Source organism: Callithrix jacchus, chromosome 6 (assembly GCF_049354715.1).
Source record: "Callithrix jacchus isolate 240 chromosome 6, calJac240_pri, whole genome shotgun sequence".
NCBI lineage: Eukaryota > Metazoa > Chordata > Mammalia > Primates > Cebidae > Callithrix > Callithrix jacchus.
In genome coordinates, this window is record NC_133507.1 from 82,486,763 (window position 1) to 82,506,336 (window position 19,574).

At 34.6% G+C, this 19,574-nt stretch overlaps 1 protein-coding gene and 1 non-coding gene across 4 annotated transcripts in view; both read right to left on the minus strand.

Annotated features, from left to right (window-relative positions):
* Nucleotides 1-19,574, minus strand: part of ACVR2A (activin A receptor type 2A) — an 86,981-nt gene that overhangs the window by 39,530 nt on the left and 27,877 nt on the right. The window lies entirely within an intron of this gene.
* LOC118154965 (U6 spliceosomal RNA) lies at nt 13,256-13,364 on the minus strand. Its single transcript, XR_004745209.1, has one exon. It is a non-coding gene; the product is annotated as a U6 spliceosomal RNA (small nuclear RNA).

Below are 19,574 nucleotides of genomic sequence, written 5' to 3' on the forward strand. Positions count from 1 at the left end.
TATCAGTGGCTGCAGAAAAAGCAGACAAAATTGAATATCATTCATAATAAAAGAAAAAACTATCAGTACACTCAGTTGTAATAGAAGGGAACTTACTCAATGTCATAAAAAGCACCTACCAAAAAACCTACAGTTGATGTCATACTTAATGGTGAAGGAACAAATGTTTTCACTGAACTCAGAAACAAGTCAACAATTTCAGTCTTACCACTTTAACATAGTGCTGAAACACAGTACTGAAAGTTGTAGCTACTGCAATAAGGCAAGAAAAAGAAATTAAGAGCAAACTGTCTAGAAAGGAAAAAATAAAACTGTCTCTATTTGCAGATGACATGCTGGTATATGGAGAAAGTCCAAAGGAATCAAAGAAGGAGAGGAGAAGGCAGAGGCAGAAAAGGAGACAGAGAAAGAAGAAAGCAGCAGCAGCCCTTAATAAATGAATTAACTAAAGTCACAAAATAGATAAACAAGACACAAAAATCAATTGCATTTCTATTTAGTGAAAATGAACAAGTGGAACTAGAAATAAAAATGCAACACCAGTTATAATTGCTCCAAAGAAAAAAAAGGTACAATTTAACAAAACATGTATAGGATCTCTATGATTAAAATTTTAAAATGCTAATGAAAAATCAAAGAAAACCTAAACATTGGAAAGACAAACTGTTCATGGATTGGAAGATTGAATATAAAGATGTCAATTCTCCCTAAATTGATATATAGGTGTAGTGCAATTCATATCAAAATCTCAGCAAGTTTCACTGTAGATATAAGCAAGTATATTCTAAACTTCTTTGGAAAATAATAATAAAGTAGGATAAATCACTCCCACTTTCCAGACCTTAAGGCTTACAATGTAGCTGCAGTAATCAAGACAGTAAGATACTAACAGAGAGACAGAAACATAGATCAGTGACAAAGATACAGAACCCAGAAAGAGAGCCACACAAATATGTCTAATTTGGTTTTGGCAAATAAGCAAAGGCAATTCAATGGAGAAGAGATAGCTTTCCCAATAAATGGAGCTGGAGCAATCAGACATGCTTCAAGCAAATACATTTTGAATGTCCTCACTTTATTATTCTAGTAGTTCCTGAAAGCCTAGCTCTAGTAGAAAGCCTCCCACAAAAACCTCTCATATGGTGACAATTTCCAAGTTTTCTCAAGGTACATATAACAAAATATTAAAAGTCTTATAATCAAGACTCCTCCTTCTCCCAAACTGCACAGTTCTTGCAATCCAACGTGTTTTATTTTATATTTACTTACTGATTTTTAAATCAGTTGTCTATATATGTTCTTTTACATGTCAGAACTCCAATGGGGTAAGATTTTAAATGTTCTCACCACAAAAAAATACGTACTGCATATGAGGTAATACATATGTTAATTCGCTTAATTTAGCCATCCTACTATACACACACACACAGACACACACACACACACACACACGTATATATATATTTCAAAGCCTGTTGACAATAAATACGTAAAATTCTTGTACATTAAAAAATGAATTTAAAAAAAAAAAAGAATGATGGATACCTGATGCAAGGACCAGAGAGGCTATATGAGTTACAATGGCCTAAACTGACATGTCTTTATTTAGACAGAAGATAGAAGGTGATGATAAAATGGCATGTCCTTCACTAGACTGTAAGTTTCTTGCAGGCAAATGGTATAACATTTTCATGATTGAATCCCTAAATCTAGCACAAGTTTAGGAAAGAGATTGCTTCATACCTCTTTATACTATTTCTCAATGACGTTCTGATGATTTCAGACAGCATTAGAATATTTTTCCAGAAATTCCTTGAATTTGGAGGCTGCCAAAACAGTTATTTTTCTGCTTAACGTTGGTTGCATACACAGGAGAATTGTGTTGCATACACAGGAGAATTTTAATTCTTGAAACTCAGAAGGCATTCAATTCCCATTTGGCAAACTGACAAACAGATGTAGTCAACCAAAAAATATCTGGCTATAGCTTAATATAAAATTAAAAAGTTTTTTCTTTTTAAACCCTTCCATCTATTACATTCTTTTATCACATTTTCATTAGTTTCCCTTCTTTAAACTTTTTTTTTTTTTTTGAGACAAGATCTTGCTCTGTAGCCCAGGATGAAATGCAGTGGTGCATTCATAACTCACTGTAACCTTGAGCTCCTGGGCTCAAGTGATCCTCCTGCCTCAGCCTCCTAAGTAACTAGGAAAGTATCTGTGTGCCACCACATCCTGCTAATTATTTTTTGTATAGATAAGGTCTTGCTATTTTGCCCAGGTTGGTCTTGAATTCCTTGTCTCAAGAGATCCTCCTACCTCTGACTCCTAAAGTGCTGGGATTACAGGTGTGAGCCACGCACTAAGCCTTGCCTTTTTGTAGAGTATAGTTAATAAGTTGGTTAAAATGTGTCATTCTCAGTATGCTGAAATATCTAACCATTTTATCATTGGCATTAAGGAGTTTTTGTGGTCTGTAGCTCTGAATTAAATCAATGTAAAACAAATGTTCCAAAAAGGAAAAAAAAAAAAAGGATGCCACTGGGTCAAGTAAGATGGATACATCTTACTTGAGTTCTAAAGAGAGACAGTACTTAATGATAACATGCAAAAACACATCATAACAACAACTGAATTAAACCCCACCAACTACTACTGTTTTCCCTCTTCTCTTTGAAACAGGTAGATGAAATTTAAACATTTTACAACTATCAATTTCATTACACCTTTTTTTCTGATTAAGATGACAGTCTTTCAATGTCTTTCACTGCCCTTTGACTAGCCTTACCTATCACAATTCACCTAAGTATGCAACCAACATTAAGCAGAAAAATAACTGTTTTGGCAGCCTCCAAATTCAAGGAATGTCTGGAAAAATATTCTAATGCTGTCTGAAATCATCAAAACGTCATTGAGAAATAGTATAAAGAGGTATGAAACAATCTCTTTCCTAAACTTGTGCCTGTCACAGGCAACCTAGTCCTCTGGGAAGAGTTAATGAAGTTCAAATGTAATAAATCCAGCTTAAAAAGCAATTCTTGTTTCCCTTTCACATGTCGTTGTTTCTGCCACTCTGAGGACAAACCACAAGTCCAAAGAGTCAGCTATAGAATGTGGATTAAACTGAATGATGGTTTTAAACCAAAACAGCTTATAGCACAACTTTTTTAAAAGTATTAAAAATACTATACAAAATAATAATTTTAGGTAGTTGGGAAATTCTGGTATAGTATAATCCTTCATGGCACCAATAAGTAATGTATACAGAATTTTATTAGTTCAATAAGTATTATTTAACTGTCTCTCACTATGCTTAGTAATCATTCTACTGCCCAGAAACTTGCACGCTACCATAAATAAAATGAGTATCAAGCAAATCTCAACACAAAGGATTTCCTAATTTTCCCCCAATAAAAAGTACCAATTTGAGAAATACAAACCTTTCCATAAGTACATCGTACTGTCCCACTATGCTTAGTAATCATTCTACTGCCCAGAAACTTGCACGCTACCATAAATAAAATGAGTATCAAGCAAATCTCAACACAAAGGATTTCCTAATTTTCCCCCAATAAAAAGTACCAATTTGAGAAATACAAACCTTTCCATAAGTACATCGTACCGTCCAATATACGATTTTATTAATTTAGTCTTAAGAATGTTTTAAAATCACAAAGCACACAAATTTTACAAAACAATTTTATTCAAACTTTACATACATCTTCAACAAATAACATCTCATCATTTTCTTTTTGAGTAATCTATAAGTATTATAAAGTGAATATTTTTTCCTACCATTTAAGTTGTGCAAAACAATACTTTTGGAAATCATAACACAATAACATCATTTAAAATGTTTTTCCAAGCCACAAATATCCATTCATATGATTCTAAGATGGTTGGTTTTTTAACTGTTCTACAGGTATACAATATGATATTCACAATGTAACTACTTACCACTTTTAAAAGCTTTTCTCACAACAAATTATAAGAGTGTAACTCCTTGTCCACAAATAATTTCTACTTTATCTTTTTACTATACCTATCTACATATTCCCTCAGGAAACCCCTTTAAACATTCAAAAGTAGTACTGACTGGAATCATTTCAAGCTCATCTATCTTCTCCAAACACTATACTTCTATTCAAAATGAATTAATTGAGAGAGAGAGCTCAAAATATAAAAAACTTTGTAAGGTCTCAAATATAAGATGACTGGTTTTTTCCAAAATTGATTTTAGAGAAAACTTTGCTTTATATTGGACATACACAGATCAAGTATCATCAGTGCCTAGCATAGTATAGGACTTCAGTTAAATTTATACTGTATCAATCAATTCACAAGACCTAGAATAGCAAGAAAAAAGAAGGCTCTACAGAGGAAATTAAACTAAAGCAGGGCTATTAAGAAGAGACACAACTATAAGGTAAACAGAGGTAGGGAAGATGAAAACCAAATACACAGGGTTGTGAATAACCAGAGTATTTGACAAGACTGTCCTCGCTGGACAGAATATAGAATGCTCTAGCATTCTATATTCTGTAGTATTGGGTATAGCCAGGAGAGGTTTGAAAGTCATCAAAAGAATAGAGGCAGTATTTTAAAGATTAATCAGAAAACAATGGGTAAACTGTGTTAATAGAACAAAATTCATGACACTATACTAACCACTGAATACTAACTACCAAATAAAAACAAGGGGCATATAATATCCATGCTGATTAAACACCCACAGGTATGAACAGGATTGCTAAATTAGAATACAGAGGTCAAGCTTCTGCTTTCCACAGTCCTTATTTGTTTTCCCTAAGCATACGAAAGTAAAACATAAAAATGATTTGATTTATTGGGTTGAGTAGTTAACTGTTTCTAAATGTTTAATATTATAAACTTCTGAGAAAACAAAGCTTGCTTCTATACATATTTATCCGATGTTTCTCTTCATTGATAATTATCTTCCTAATATGTAGTCTTTCTGTCATGAAAGATACACTGTATTTTGCCCAGAATAAGTTAGATATCTTCAAAGATATCTAGCACACAACAGAAAATTCTTTTTGCCTACAGCTACAAAATGTGTAGAGTATCTACAAATGCCCAGGTTTTGGTATTAAAACAGTTCTATGGAGTTCTCTGGAACTAACTCAAAAGATGAATTACATCAGAAAAGATGCAGGTAAATACAAGTTTTACCTACACCGTACAAAACATTTATTTTTTTATTGCATGTTAGGTTTTGGGGTACATGTGAAGAACATGCAAGATTGTTGCATAAGTACACACATAGCAGTGTGATTTGCTGCCTTCCTCCCCATCACCTATATCTGGCATTTCTCCCCATGCTATCTCTCCCCAACTACCCACCCCCCGCTGTCCCTCCCCTATTTCCCCCCAACAGACCCCAGTGTGTGATGCTCCCCTCCCTGTGTCCATGTGTTCTCATTGTTCAACACCCACCTATGAGTAAGAACATGAGGTGTTTGATTTTCTGTTCTTGTGTCAGTTTGCTGAGAATGATGGTTACCAGGTTCATCCATGTCCCTACAAAGGACACAAACTCATCGTTTTTGATGGCTGCATTTATGTGGCACATATTCCATGGTGTATATGTGCCACATTTTCCCTGTCCAGTCTATCATTGATGGGCATTTGGGTTGGTTCCAGGTCTTTGCTATTGTTAACAGTGCTGCAGTGAACATTCGTGTGCATGTGTCCTTATAGTAGAATAATTTATAATCCTTTGGATATATACCCAGTAATGTGATTGCTGGGTCAAATGGAATTTCTATTTCTAGGTCCTTGAGGAATTGCCACACTGTCTTCCACAATGGCTGAACTAATTTACACTCCCACCAACAGTGTAAAAGTGTTCCTATTTCTCCACATCCTCTCCAACATCTGTTGTGTCCAGGTTTTTTAATGATTGCCATTCTAACTGGCGTGAGATAGTATCTCAATGTAGTTTTGATTTGCATTTCTCTAATGACCAGTGGTGATGAGCATCTGTTCATATGTTTGTTGGCCTCACGTATGCCTTCTTTTGTAAAGTGTTTGTTCATATCCTTTGCCCACTTTCAATGGGCTTGTCTTTTTCTTGTAAATCTGTTTTAGTTCTTTGTAGATTCTGGATATCAGCCCTTTGTCAGATGGGTACACTGCAAAAATTTTTTCCCATTCTGTTGGTTGCCAATTCACTCTAATGACTGTTTCTTTTGCTGTGCAGAAGCTGTGGTGTTTGATTAGGTCCCATTTGTCTATTTTGGCTTCTGTTGCCAATGCTTTTGGTGTTTTGGTCATGAAGTCCTTGCCTATGCCTATGTCCTGAAGGGTTTTGCCTAGATTTTCTTCTAGGGTTTTTATGGTGTTAGGTCTTATGTTTAAGTCTTTAATCCATCTGGAGTTAATTTTAGTGTAAGGTGTCAGGTTTCTAACATTAGATGTTCTTCTTTGCGAGGAGGAGAAGGGATAATGGTGACTGCAGCTATAGGCCAATACTTGCATCAGAATTTATAAGCTATTTTTTTGAATGCACAAAAACCAAAATTGGGCATAAATTTAGAAGAGTAAGAGATAAAAAGAAAAGTCACAAAATCAGAACAGACCTCCTAAAAAAGATAGATTAAAAAAACAAATATGCACACAGTAGTTCCTACTAGTTTCTACTAAAACAAACCTCTAATAGTGTCAATTATACTGAAAAAGCCTATATTAAGGTATTTTAGTGCTTTTACTTGGGAAGATGCAAGCCCTCTTTTTAATAAATCATCAAACTGCCACAGAAAGAGTAAAAATGGATCACTTCTGCTTGCTATGAAGATAATGTGAAATCACCTTTGAGGAACCAGCAATGTTAACAGTGAGAAATTTGATAAAACAAAACACAAAAACCTCATCATAAACATTTCCATCAAAGCAGTATTTGGTCATTCAAAACTAGTTAATGAAGAAAATTAACAATATGTGTTAGAGTAGCTTTAAATACAGTTAAAGATGGCAAACTGATAATTCATAATGACCTTAAGTAACAGTGGATATAGAATCATTTAACAGGCTGTAATCATCAACAGTTTTTTTCATATTTATAACTATGTTGCTTCAACTTTTAAGGAGTAAGATCACTAGTATTAAAAAAATTATAAAATTCTTGTTTATTACTTTTGTGTGTTATGTAATTTCTTTTCTACTTGAAAACTAATTTTATGAATTTGTTCCTATACAATTGTAAACACATTACATGTCTTTTGATACCCTTTTTCTTCTAATTGATACACATCCTAGAGGCAGTCACCTCTCCTATTTGGCTGCCCTGGGCGGCTTTTAAGCATTATGAAAAGTAACACTGTTCAAAAGTTAACATAAAGTCCAAAATGCCCCAAAAGACTTTTGACAGGTAAGTAAGATATATTAGGAAAGAGAATAAATTTTCAAGTAAAATTTCTGCAATGGCAATACAATATTTTAGGCCCTGTCAAATCTCATTGTTTTTTTAAACTAAGCCCCTTCCCACCACCAATCACCTCTAAAGGAAAACCAAACATTTTCTGGCATTCTTCTCAGAAATTTTTTTTCCTCTTGCCTGTAATACCCCATACTTAGTACTTACTATCAATCTGATAAAATATTACAAGATTGCATCCAACTCACTCAAGTAATACACTTATATTACTAAACTAAAAGCACACTAGTATAGAAAAAACTAACAATATAAACGTTGTATGTTGTGGCACAAGACAACGTGCATGTGGCATGTGTAAAGAGAGTGAAAATACTTGGAAGTCAACATTTAACCACTAGTTACTTAGGGACTTCTTTTTGTTGTTGTTTTCCTTTGAGACGGAGTCTCATTCTGCTGTTCAGGCTGGAGTTCAGTGGTGTAATCTTCTCGGCTTTCTGCAACCTCTGCTTCCCAGGTTCAAGGGATTCTCCTGCCTCAACCTCTCAAGTAGGCGGGATTACAGGCGAACGCCACCACACCCAGCTAATTTTTGTATTTTTGGTAGAGACAGGGTTTGACCATATGGGTCAGGCTGATCTTTAACTCCTGACCTCAAGGGATCCGCCCCACCTGGCCTCCCAAAGTGTGGGGATTACAGTCATAAGCAACTGCACCCAGCCTTATTTAAGGACTTCTAATGTTAATTCCTGATAAATTATAAAGGCAAGCACCTACAATGTATTTTGATATTGTTAACACTTAAATGACTAATTTTCCCCACATGGCTCCAAATAAGAGACCAAGATTTGAATAACTAAATTTCTCAAATCTCTTTCTTAAAATGTCTCAACATAAAAGTTTTAGAATCCCAAAGAAGGTGGTACATTAGTAACGGTACAATTTCCTTTTATAAAAGAGACAAGCAGCTGCTCTTTTTAAAAAATTCTTTATAGTTTCTTAATTCACTTAAATTGTAGACCCAGTTCAATACAAATGGTACATTTTTGTATTAACAAAATGTCTAGGGGACCTCATTTCTTAAACTTTTATTTAAATACAGAGATACTCTACACAGGGCTTGTTGTTATTTATCTTAGTAATTGAATGCAGGTTAGTTGGCATCTTTTTTTTCTATCCTCTCAAGAAGTTCTTAAGACTTTTGAAAGACAAGTTAGATATATGAAGAAGGAATAAATTTTCAAAACAAATTTTTTCATTTGCAGTGCAACATTTTAGGCAAAGGAAAAGGGAAAAAGAGGAAAGGGGGAAAAGCGGAAAGGGGGGAAAAGGGGAAAGGGAAATGGGGAAAGGGGAAAGGGGAAAAGGGAAAAAGGGGAAAGGGGAAAAAGGGGAAAGGGGGGAGGGGAGGGGAGGGGAGGGGAGGGAAAAGGGAAAGGGAAAAGGAAAGGAAAGAAAAAAAAAGGCTAGCTAGGCACAGTGGCTCACACAAGTAATCCCAGCACTTTGGGAGGCCAAGGCGGGTGGATCAGTTGACATCAGGAGCTCAAGACCAGCCTGACCAACATGGTGAAACCCTGTCTCTACTAAAAACATTAAAAATCAGTAGAGCATGGTGGTGCTCGATTGTAATCCCAGCTACATGGGAGGTTGAGGCATGAGAACTGCTTGAACCCAAGAGGTGGGGGTTGCATTGAGCCAGTCCAGTCTGGGTGACAGAGCAAGACTTTGTCTCAAAAACAAGCAAGCAAACAAAAAAAAAAAAAAACAACTAAGCACTACCATCTTGAGAGGAAGAGAAAAAAAAGATGCTAACTAACCACATTCAATTACTAAACTAAGTAATTAGACATCTATTATGTTATCCCCAAAAAGATCTAAAGGAAAAGAAATATTTCAAGGCACAGATACACTGATGTACACTAATGTACAGGCAGAAAAAATATATAAAGGCATCAGAATCAAGAAGCATTTCATCTTTAAAGGTAACCGTTCTAACACTCTTAAGGAATGACTTGACATCTTCTTGGGCAGAAATATACTTCAAATTATTATTCAGTTGGTAGCCCAGAACAAAGGCATTGATTTTAAAATCAACTACCAAAGAATTTAACTTTCCTGTATACAAAAAGTATATAGAGAATAACAGGAACCAAGAAAAGAGCAAATCACAAAATTTCAGATTTATCATTCAATTGAGTAGCATCTGGGATCACATTTAGGACTACTTTGCTAGGACAGGTCACGAAAACCTGAAAATTTTCCAGATCTCAACTTCCCTGTGCCTTTTTAATATTTAAAAAGAGGGTAGGGGAAATGGTTGTAAGAAAGGATCTGCTTTCATCTAATTTTAACCAATATAAGTAAGCTTTTTATAATATTATAAACGGGACAGATTTCCATTAAACAAAGAGAAAAAATACAAGTCCAGTGTTTTCCACTTCAGAGAGAAAATTTTACCCTTTCTAACCCTTCCACCCCTGGGCAGGGCACTTTGAAATCTATTGTGGTGATATGCTACAAGAAATCTTAGAGGACACTATGTCTTTCACACAGATACAGTGTCTTCTGCATTCAACAAATATCTAATGCTGGCGTACTAGTTGCCAGGCACTTTGACACCCAGGTACTAAGCAGAAATGGTAAAAAAGAAAGTAATTCCGAAGTTTAAGAAATCTCTTCTTGAGAGGAAGAGAAAAATGAGAAGCTTAATTTTCAAAAGACACTAAAAGTAGAAAGTAAAAGAAATTCACAAATCTTTCAATATTTCCAAAACTCAACTAAGTCCTATTTTAATTTATCCTGCAAGGTAAAAGAGAAGGAAGGAATGATAAGTAACCAAAAGATCATAAAGACAGAGAATTTCAAGTATACATCTTTATCACTGAACTTTATTATTTTTAAAATCATGTAAATGCCTCTGAAAAAAGATTTTTGTCTTAAAATTGAATTTAGAAAATAAAAAGATATATAAAGAAATATAAAAACTGAGTGAAGTATCCTGAGTTAGCATTTAAAAATGTTTACTGGAGACAGGCACAGTGGCTCACGCCTGTAATCCCAATACTTTGGGAGGCAAAGGTGCAAGGATTACTCCCAGGAGTTCAACACCAGCCTAAGCGACATAGCAAAAACCTGTTATAAAAAATTTCAAAAATTAAAAAATGCTTACTAGTTATCACTGCTTGATAATACAGAGCAGCAGCCATAACAGCTTCTTATTGGTAGGTAGTAATGATACCTTAGAAAGTAAATAAACCGTCTATAAAGGAATTCATACTAGGCATAAAGAAATCACCCATTCAAACTAGCACTCTTAATAAAACAATAAAACCATGGTATCCAACTTGTCAAATAAAAATGTAAAGATAATTTTTAAATCAGGGAAGAGGTTTAAGGCATAAATCATTAGAATTAGAAAATCTAAGCTAGTTTTCTAAAGAACGTGAGTGTCACTGGAAGATTATTAAGGCGAGTCACCAACATCTCTCCCTGGACTACAGCAACAGCCTCCTTAACTGGTTTCCCAGCTTCCACTTTATCCTATCCAATCAGTTCATCCAGGTCAGACATTTACTAAAGCAAACAAAGTCAAGTCACTACCCCAACTTAAAGCCATTCAATGGCTTCCCACTACTCTTGGCCTTAAAATCCAAATTTTTCACAAATCTTATATGTCTTTCCACAATTTGGCTCTTCTTAAGCCTCAACTCACATCAGACAAGTGGACACTCTCTGAACATCAAACTGTCTCAGGCCTTAATACATTCTTTCTACCACTTTCTCCCCATCCCTAACTTCCTTTTAATGAGTGAGATAATGGAGTGGAGTAAAACACTGAGAAAATGCTTGAAAAGGTTTTCTATGGTTTAAATGCTTATACTGTCAAAAATTTATGTTGAAATTTAATTGCCAATGTACCAGTACTGAGAGGTAGGGCCTAATGGGTGGTGTTTAGGTCAGAGATTAATGCCATTATAAAAAGGGCATTAACCCCTTTTTAAAGAGACAAGACGTTTTAGGAGTGGGCTGTCTCTTGTCCTTCTGCCCTCTGCCCCGTGAGGACACAGTAAAAAGACCCACACCAGATGCCTTTGCCTTGATCTTGGACTTCCCAGTCTCCAGAATTATAAGAGAAGAAATTTCTGTTCTTTATAAATTACCTCCTCTCAGGTATTCTGTAATAACAAGACAAAACAGAGTAAGACAAAGTTGAAAAACAGTTATCACCAGTTCATGAAATGAATAAAACCAAAATAACATCTCTAATTTGCAAATACTTCTTAAACCACTGAAAACAGTTGAATTGCATTTAGTAAGTTTGAAAAACATACATTTACCATATGGTATACTCCCAAGAAACTGTTGCACTAATCTCTAAACTCTTAAAAAATTAAAATAATCAGTTAAGCTTACATTATTTTTCTGTAACTATTACCTCTTCCTCCAAAAAGAGACAAGACTTGTTTTTCTTTTAAAGACAGGTCTCTTTCTGTCACCTAGGCTGGAGTGCAGTGGCATGGTAACGGGGTTTATTGCAGCCTTAACCTCCTGGGCTTAACCGATCTTCCCACCCCAGCCTCCCAAATAGCTGAGACTACAGGTAGCTGCCACCACACTGGCTAATATTTTTTTTTTTTTTTGTATTTTTTTGGTAGAGACAGGGTTTTGCCACGTTGCCCAGACTAGTCTCAAACTTCTGGGCTCAAGCAATACAATGCAGCCACCTCTGCCTCCTGAAGTGCTGGAATTACAACCATGAGCCACTATGTCTAGCCTAGGAAAGACTTCGGTAACCTTTCTCTAAAAATCTCTAAGTCACTGTAACACATAACAAGAGCAGTCTTCCCTCAAACTCAGAGAAAAGTCGACCAAAAATTTCAGATAAACATTCTAAATCAAATAAATATCTAAATCTAGTTCATAGTTCCTGGCCTCTTTCTTAATTTAAAAAAAAAAAAAAAGTAAAAGTCCTATTTGTAAAAGTCATGTCTGTCCACTTTAAAGGTAATACCTCAATCCAACACTTTTCAACAATCACCAAAGTTGTTTTCGATATTGGTTTACTATAAAAGAGGAGCAGCAGGAATAATAAAATCAGACTCACACATGTTTTTAGTTAATATTACAAAGTATATTTAATCTAAATCTTTCATGCTTACGATTAAAAACATTTCCTCCAAATCTTGCTTAATTGTCTTGTAAACCAAAAGAAAAAATTTTTCTCTGACACTTTTATAGTCTTGCTATATTAACATTGCCTAAAATCTAACAAAAAGACAAGTCTGTCCTATGTTAATTACCATAAAGAATTATATTAATAGTAGGTCAATAGATTTTGCCCTCATAATTTAGTGGGGGGAAAAAAAATCACATACTACAGGCAATAGCTTTTACTGTAAGTATTCACATTTCTCTGTATAGTCCGTAATTGTGAAATACAGTTTTCAGAGTAAAAAAAGCGCCTGATAAATGTAAAGTTTTAAGCATGGATCAAAGTTATTGCAGAACACAGATAAGACACAGCCATTGAAAATGAACACAGTCTAGCCTAGCCCAGCCCCCTACAGAAACAGAAAGCTTTCATATAAACATCTGTAAAGCACATTACTCTTATTTGGTTTACAAATTTTATCAATTTTACTAACATCACTTTCACTTGAAAGGTCATGTTTACTTCAATAATAATCAATGACTGATAAGTTTTACTATCTATGTGAACTAATAAAATAAGAAAAACTACTAAGCAAAGAGTAAAAGGAATTTTTTGTTCAGGAAAAGTAGAACTAGAGAATAGTAAATAAAGTTAAACTCCTTACTTTTAAATTCAATAGTGGAAGAGAGTTAAATTAACAAGGGGGTATATCCTTGCTTATGTTCTTCATGAATTTCTAAGGCATCCTTGATCAGGGCCATACTAATGTTTTCTCTATCATTCCAGTATTAGTATATGTGCTGCCAAAGCAAGCACCTTGCTTATGTTTTAATAAAACAAATATCTCAGAAAAAACTCTGTGACTTTTGTTAGCCTATCCTGAATGTCAACCCTGTTTCTTTCATATCTTCACACAGAGAAATGCTTACATCCATCATTCTCTTAAAAAGCAAAGATCCAGAGAACCATAATAATTATTACGAACTGTTCCTAGGTTTTTATTACTGAGACATTTAAACGTAAGACAAAAAAGTCTTACTAGTGGGCCTCTGAAAGATACCAAAATAAGATTCAAAGAAGTTCAAATAATAGGGCACTTTTCTCCATGTTAAAAACTACTTTTGGAGTGCCAAAAACACGATAAGGCCACTGCTGGCCAATTTTTAGGTTCAGGTCTACACAGAACATGAAATCCTGTGATCAAGACATGCGTAGAATAAAGTAATAGAGAGACACAGGAGTTTTAATAATAAAGCTACCAGTTACCCCTTTTCAAACTCAGTGGTCTATCTGTGCACTGAGGATATGGGGAAGGAACAGGAGCAACACAAAAGAAGAAAAGAAGACAAAATGTAGTTGAAAGGACAGGGAGAACAACTGTATCCATCGGAATTGCTCTCAATTTAAGTAGCCGGCTGGCAGATAAGTCAGGAGTCACCAATTCTAATCCCTGACCTTCCACTAAATTTGAAGACCAATTCCTAGTAAAACTCACATACTCTCTTCTTTTTTACCACTTTCATCCACCTGCCCCAACTTCTAGTGAAGAACAATTCTGCTTTTTAAAAAAAAAATTAAGAAGACCACTGCAATCAAAGAGCCCAAGAGGAACTTACATATCTACAGGTGCGAAAAGCCTCATTAAGTTTAATGAAGTGAATGACAGTGATAGGCTGATGACAATTATGTCCCTAGGTGCCACACACTCCAAGATCTCAGCCTTTAATATTTGCTTTTTTAAAATATAAATAAGCAATTTATGGCATACATCTCAACCTCAAGGCTAAGAGGTATATGCCTCAATGCATGATTTTGGGGCAAATACCTAACAGAAAAGGCAACAGCACTGGTATAAAGAAAATGGGATTTTTTTTTTTTTTTTTGCTCATTTTTATTTTATATTTTCTCTTTAAGCTATTTTATTCATTTTGTAATTATACTATACAATAAAAAAGATAAGCAAGAAGTCAGGGAGGCCCAAAAAAAAATGAGACAAATTACAAGAACAGAATAACAGTGAGATTATTTAAATGAAAAAGAGGTAAGAGGACCAAAAACTGAGGACTGAATGGAATGAAGGCAATGCTGTATCATTTAATGCTGTTAAGAGGTGGACACTAGTGCTGCAGAAGATGCTTCCAAGAGCACAGTACTAGGCATACAATGAAGCTCAATAGTTATTCTTTATATAAGTACGTTTTCCTAACAGAAGTACGCTGTCTATTCTATTTCTGCTTCCCTCTTTATTTTGCCACATAATCTTTAACAATTTTCTCTAATGAATGGTAATGTTTCTGGATCCCTGAAGCTAACCTAAAAGGGTAGCCTCTCAAAGTTTATACTTTGTAGCTAAAAGAAGTATAAACTTTGAGAGGCTACCATGTTGTATGATCTTTTTATAAAAATGTTTTCTGTAACACTAAACAGCTGTAACTTGTGACATCTGTGCTAATATCATCTTGAGCTACTATGGAAAACAAACACAAACATACATGGAGTTCTGATGTACCATATTTTTTATGTTCATTTTCAAGCTAGGAGCATACCATTCCTATTTTATGTAGCCAATACCTACATATTTATGCCTCTGGAGGTAATAAGAAACAGAGCAATATTTCTCAAAGTGCACAACCTCCAAATCGCCAACATGCTGATTTCCAGGCTTATTCCAGACCCACTGAAATTCTCCCAAAGTGTACTGTTCATCTGGGACTCTGCATTTTAAATAAGCAGCTTTTCTATTTCCATGGGGGGGGGCTCTGCATTTTTAATAAGCAGCTTTTCTATTTCCATGGGGGGAGAAAGGGATTCTATTATGTGCAGGATTAAATAAAATGTTTAAAGCATGAAACACTGTAATGAACACAAAGTAATTACACTGCTCAATAAGGGAGCATATCTATCTCTCCAGAAATGGAGAAAATGGAAGATTGTATTTTATCCACATAAAGGACACTCATGGTAGGGTAGGTTTTTGTGGGTTGGTTTTATCATTTATTGAGAGCAGAAGGGGTTAAGTGACAGAAAATGAGTATTAAGAGTAGATTACAGGTAATCCTTAAACAGAACAATCTACCTTAAATGATTAAAGAGTTACAGAGATTGTGGAAAAAAAAATTTATAATACACACTCTAAACCTCTAAATTTAAAAATTAGAACAGATATTAGTATTTCAAATTATATACCTATCTTGCTTGAATGTCTATAATCCTGCTTCACCTCTACACGACTAAAATAAGCAAATAATTAAATGTGGATGAGAGATAAAAATAAGCTCATAATTTGGTGGATTGGAAAGTTGTCATCAAAAACTACTTAATGAGAACTATGATCCACCTAGACTCACCTGGTACAAAAGAGTCACCGCCCTTTAGATATTATAATCTACAGGTGTCTAAACTTCAAATATCTTTTAACTTAAACCTACTTTTACAAACTTAAAAATGTCGTATTTGATCCCCACAACAATCCTACGGTGTAAACAGGAACAGGTATCATTATTCCTACCCAACTCCTATTCTAGATTTATTAGTACAGTGAGTAGATTCATCCTGAACCAAACCAGATCTTAGAATCATTCATTCTAGTAGTTCTCCAATTGGATGTGATATGCAACTGCTATATTTGAGTGTTAAATAAAACTTCCTTGGCTCTACTCTCAGAGACTGATTCAGTAGGCCTAAGATGCAGATCAAGATCTGTATTTTTATCTAACATCCAAAGCGATGCTAATGCCAGAGGTCCTCACACCACAGTCTGAGAAATACTCAATTCAAGTCCTACCCAGAGAGGTGAAGTGATTACATCATTATATGGTGGAGCTGAGACTCAATCCCAGACCTCTGTTCTCATTTTCATTATCAACACCAATCACAAAATGAGACTTAGAAACTTCTTTCTTCACCTAATAGGAATTATGTATAAAGAAATTTTCATCAACTACTAAGAGATTTCACCAACCTGAACTCTGAAAAGTACTTTAAGGGTAACAGCTTAGAAGATGTGGTATAAATATGTATTCAAACCAAACCTGATGATAACTCTTTTTCTCCCCTCTGGATACCCCAAAATAAGAGAAGTAACAGGAAGATGTGTCATACTAGTCAAGGTCATTACATATATAATCTCATTTAATCCATGTAATTCTATGAAGTAGATACTGTTTCTGTCTATTTTATGAATGTAAAAACTGAGACTTGAATAACTGTAACTTGTCAAGAAATACAAAGTTAAGTGGTCAAGACAGCATTAAACTTAAGTGCATGAGCTCTTACCCACTTATATAGTATGAACAAAGTCCCTATCACTAGGTCCTCTTACTCACTCTCAAAGCAATAAATTCCGTCTAATCTTTCATTTGCTCTTAAGTCACCAAGAACTTTGTCCAGTTCTTACTTTATAAAAATCAATCATTTACCTTTACATCCTCCTCTCTACTATATTAGCGTAAATCATCCTCCATGCCACCCTGCTATCCACATTATTCCTCTGCAATCAATTTTATCTGGTGATCTCAATGGCTTCTCTAGGATATCATGAATATCCAAGAACTACCTCTCTTCTCCATGCTATGTAATGACACAGCCTAAGCTAAAAAGTCCTTGGATGAGAAAGATGTTTTTCTTAAAAAGATAACCACTATAATATTTTGGCCTTCTTATAGAGTATTAGCCGTTGCCAAGTTCTGCCATTTCCATTTTCTTTTGAATCTCTGCCGTTCTCAACTTCCAAATGGTTTCACCATCATCAAAGTTTCATTTCACACCAGTTTCTGACTCTTTCCAAAAAGTATACAGATACGGTTTCATATAAAATTGCCTGCACAAGATCTATCTTAGAGATTCGTATTTGCTCCTCTTATGCTTTCCCCAATTTCCTGGCATCATCACAATTTCACAATTTCACCAAATGCTCTAGACTTTAGCTGTCCAATACAGTAGCCACTAGCCATGTGTAGTTACAAAGCCCTAGAAAAGAGGCTAATCTGAATTGAGATGTGCCACAAGTATAAAATACACACCGGATTTCAAAAACTTAGTACCAAAAAACCCCACATTAATCATGTTCATACTGATTATATGTTGAAATGAGATTCTGAATATACTGTGTTAAAGAAAATACATTACTAAAATTACTTTTATTTTAAAAACATTTAATGTGGCTACTAGAAAATCTGAAATTTCTTTCTTTGGCTCACATTTGCTGCTTGCATTGTACTTCTTCTGCAGCACCGCTCTAGACATTGCATAGTGCTAAGCTTCTTGACTGGCCCAATGATCTCATTATAACATATGCCATATGATGCATTCTTAGAACATAGCCCCTCTATCTGTTCAATTATTTCCTCAAAGCTATACCAACTAGTTCATCCAATTAAAAATTTTTAAATAATGTCTCATCACAAATAATATAAGTGACCATGAATGTCTCCAATGCAAGTGTCAAACAAATGGGCACGGGTATCAAACAAATGAACACATAAACCACCCTGCCTACCCTAGAAATAGTCTTATCCTGTACTTGGAAATTATTCTCTGGAACTTTTCTTATTGCCCTCTCTCTTGTGTACTCAAAAGGTGCCTCCAAGAAGGTAAAGTAATGGCTATCTCTTACAAAGGAAAAAGAAAATCCTTCAAACTCTAGAAAGACAAATATAACTTCTACTCGTAAAATATCTACATGTAAAACTAAGTGCATACAAAATGCTGGGAGTTCAAAGATGTGTTATTAAAAAAAAAAAAATCACAATTTTCAGAAAGGATGCATTTAAACATCTACCACAAATCCTGCTCAACTAAATGACTCAGGGACCACAGACTTTACCATGGTCATCTAGTAGCATGTATGTCAAAGGAAGAGGTCAAACCAATACTTCCTTAATTGTATGGGCTAATAAATGCATCAATGACAACTTTCTGGAATTTGTTGAAGTATAACATTTGTAGATGTTTGTGAAACACCAAAACATCAAATAAAAAAAAAACCACTGCAGTCTGTTGCTGCCAGACTAGAAAAGGGGCGAGAGAAATGTCTGTTGAAAAATATTCTGAAAATATAAAGCACAACATAAGTTATCAATGCTTTAAATCAATTATACAATACACTGAATATCTATGATATTAATTTTCCATTAGGACATAAAGAGCTTTTTGAATCAAGGCATGGCTTTTAATTGGGCTTTACATACCATGTCTAATGTGGAAAAAATAATGTATGACTTTTTTTGGTAGATGCAAAAGTGTCAGCTATCAATCATTAAAATTTTGCTGTGGTAGAATAAATACATATCAAACCACGCGCTCCACATCTTCAATGTGAACTCAAAGGAGAAAATGGAAAGTATATGATCAGGTTTGTCACTATGTTGGGTGAAATAACTTGCATCAGAGAACAAGCAATCTTCATTAACTAAAAATCTCTAATAAAGTAGGCATTCAACTAATTATTTTTCTCCTACTCATGCCAAAGAACAATGACCAAACAAAATCGGGAGAAAGAAACAAGAGAGAGGAATGAGCAGGAAAATTTACAAGATGTCAATTAAAAGAAGAGCAAGAGGATGACAATTTAAGCAGCTCTATAGGTGACCCCAAAGAGTAGAAGGTAAGTTCATCTTTAAAATTAAATCTTGACAGATGGCTATCAAGGGGGCTTAGTCCTCAGATTATTATACAATGAATTTTTCAATATATATCTGCTCAATTTCATTGAAACTGAAAAAGTAGTGCAAGGCCTAAGAGCAGCTATTCTATGCTTTTGCTTGCTAGGACATACAGCAAATAGGATAGTTTTTCTTTTTATTTTTTTTCCACAAAATATTGACATATCTGACATAAAAATATACTTATAATTTTATATATCATATATACATAAATACAAAGGCATCTAGGCTATTCTGCAAATTTTCTTATTTGAATAAAACCATGACCTAAAAGCAGACCAAATTAAATTATTTCTTGATGTCCCTTCAGGTTCTTAGAATTTAGGTATTAAAATGCAAAGAAAATTATTAGCAGGAGCTAAGT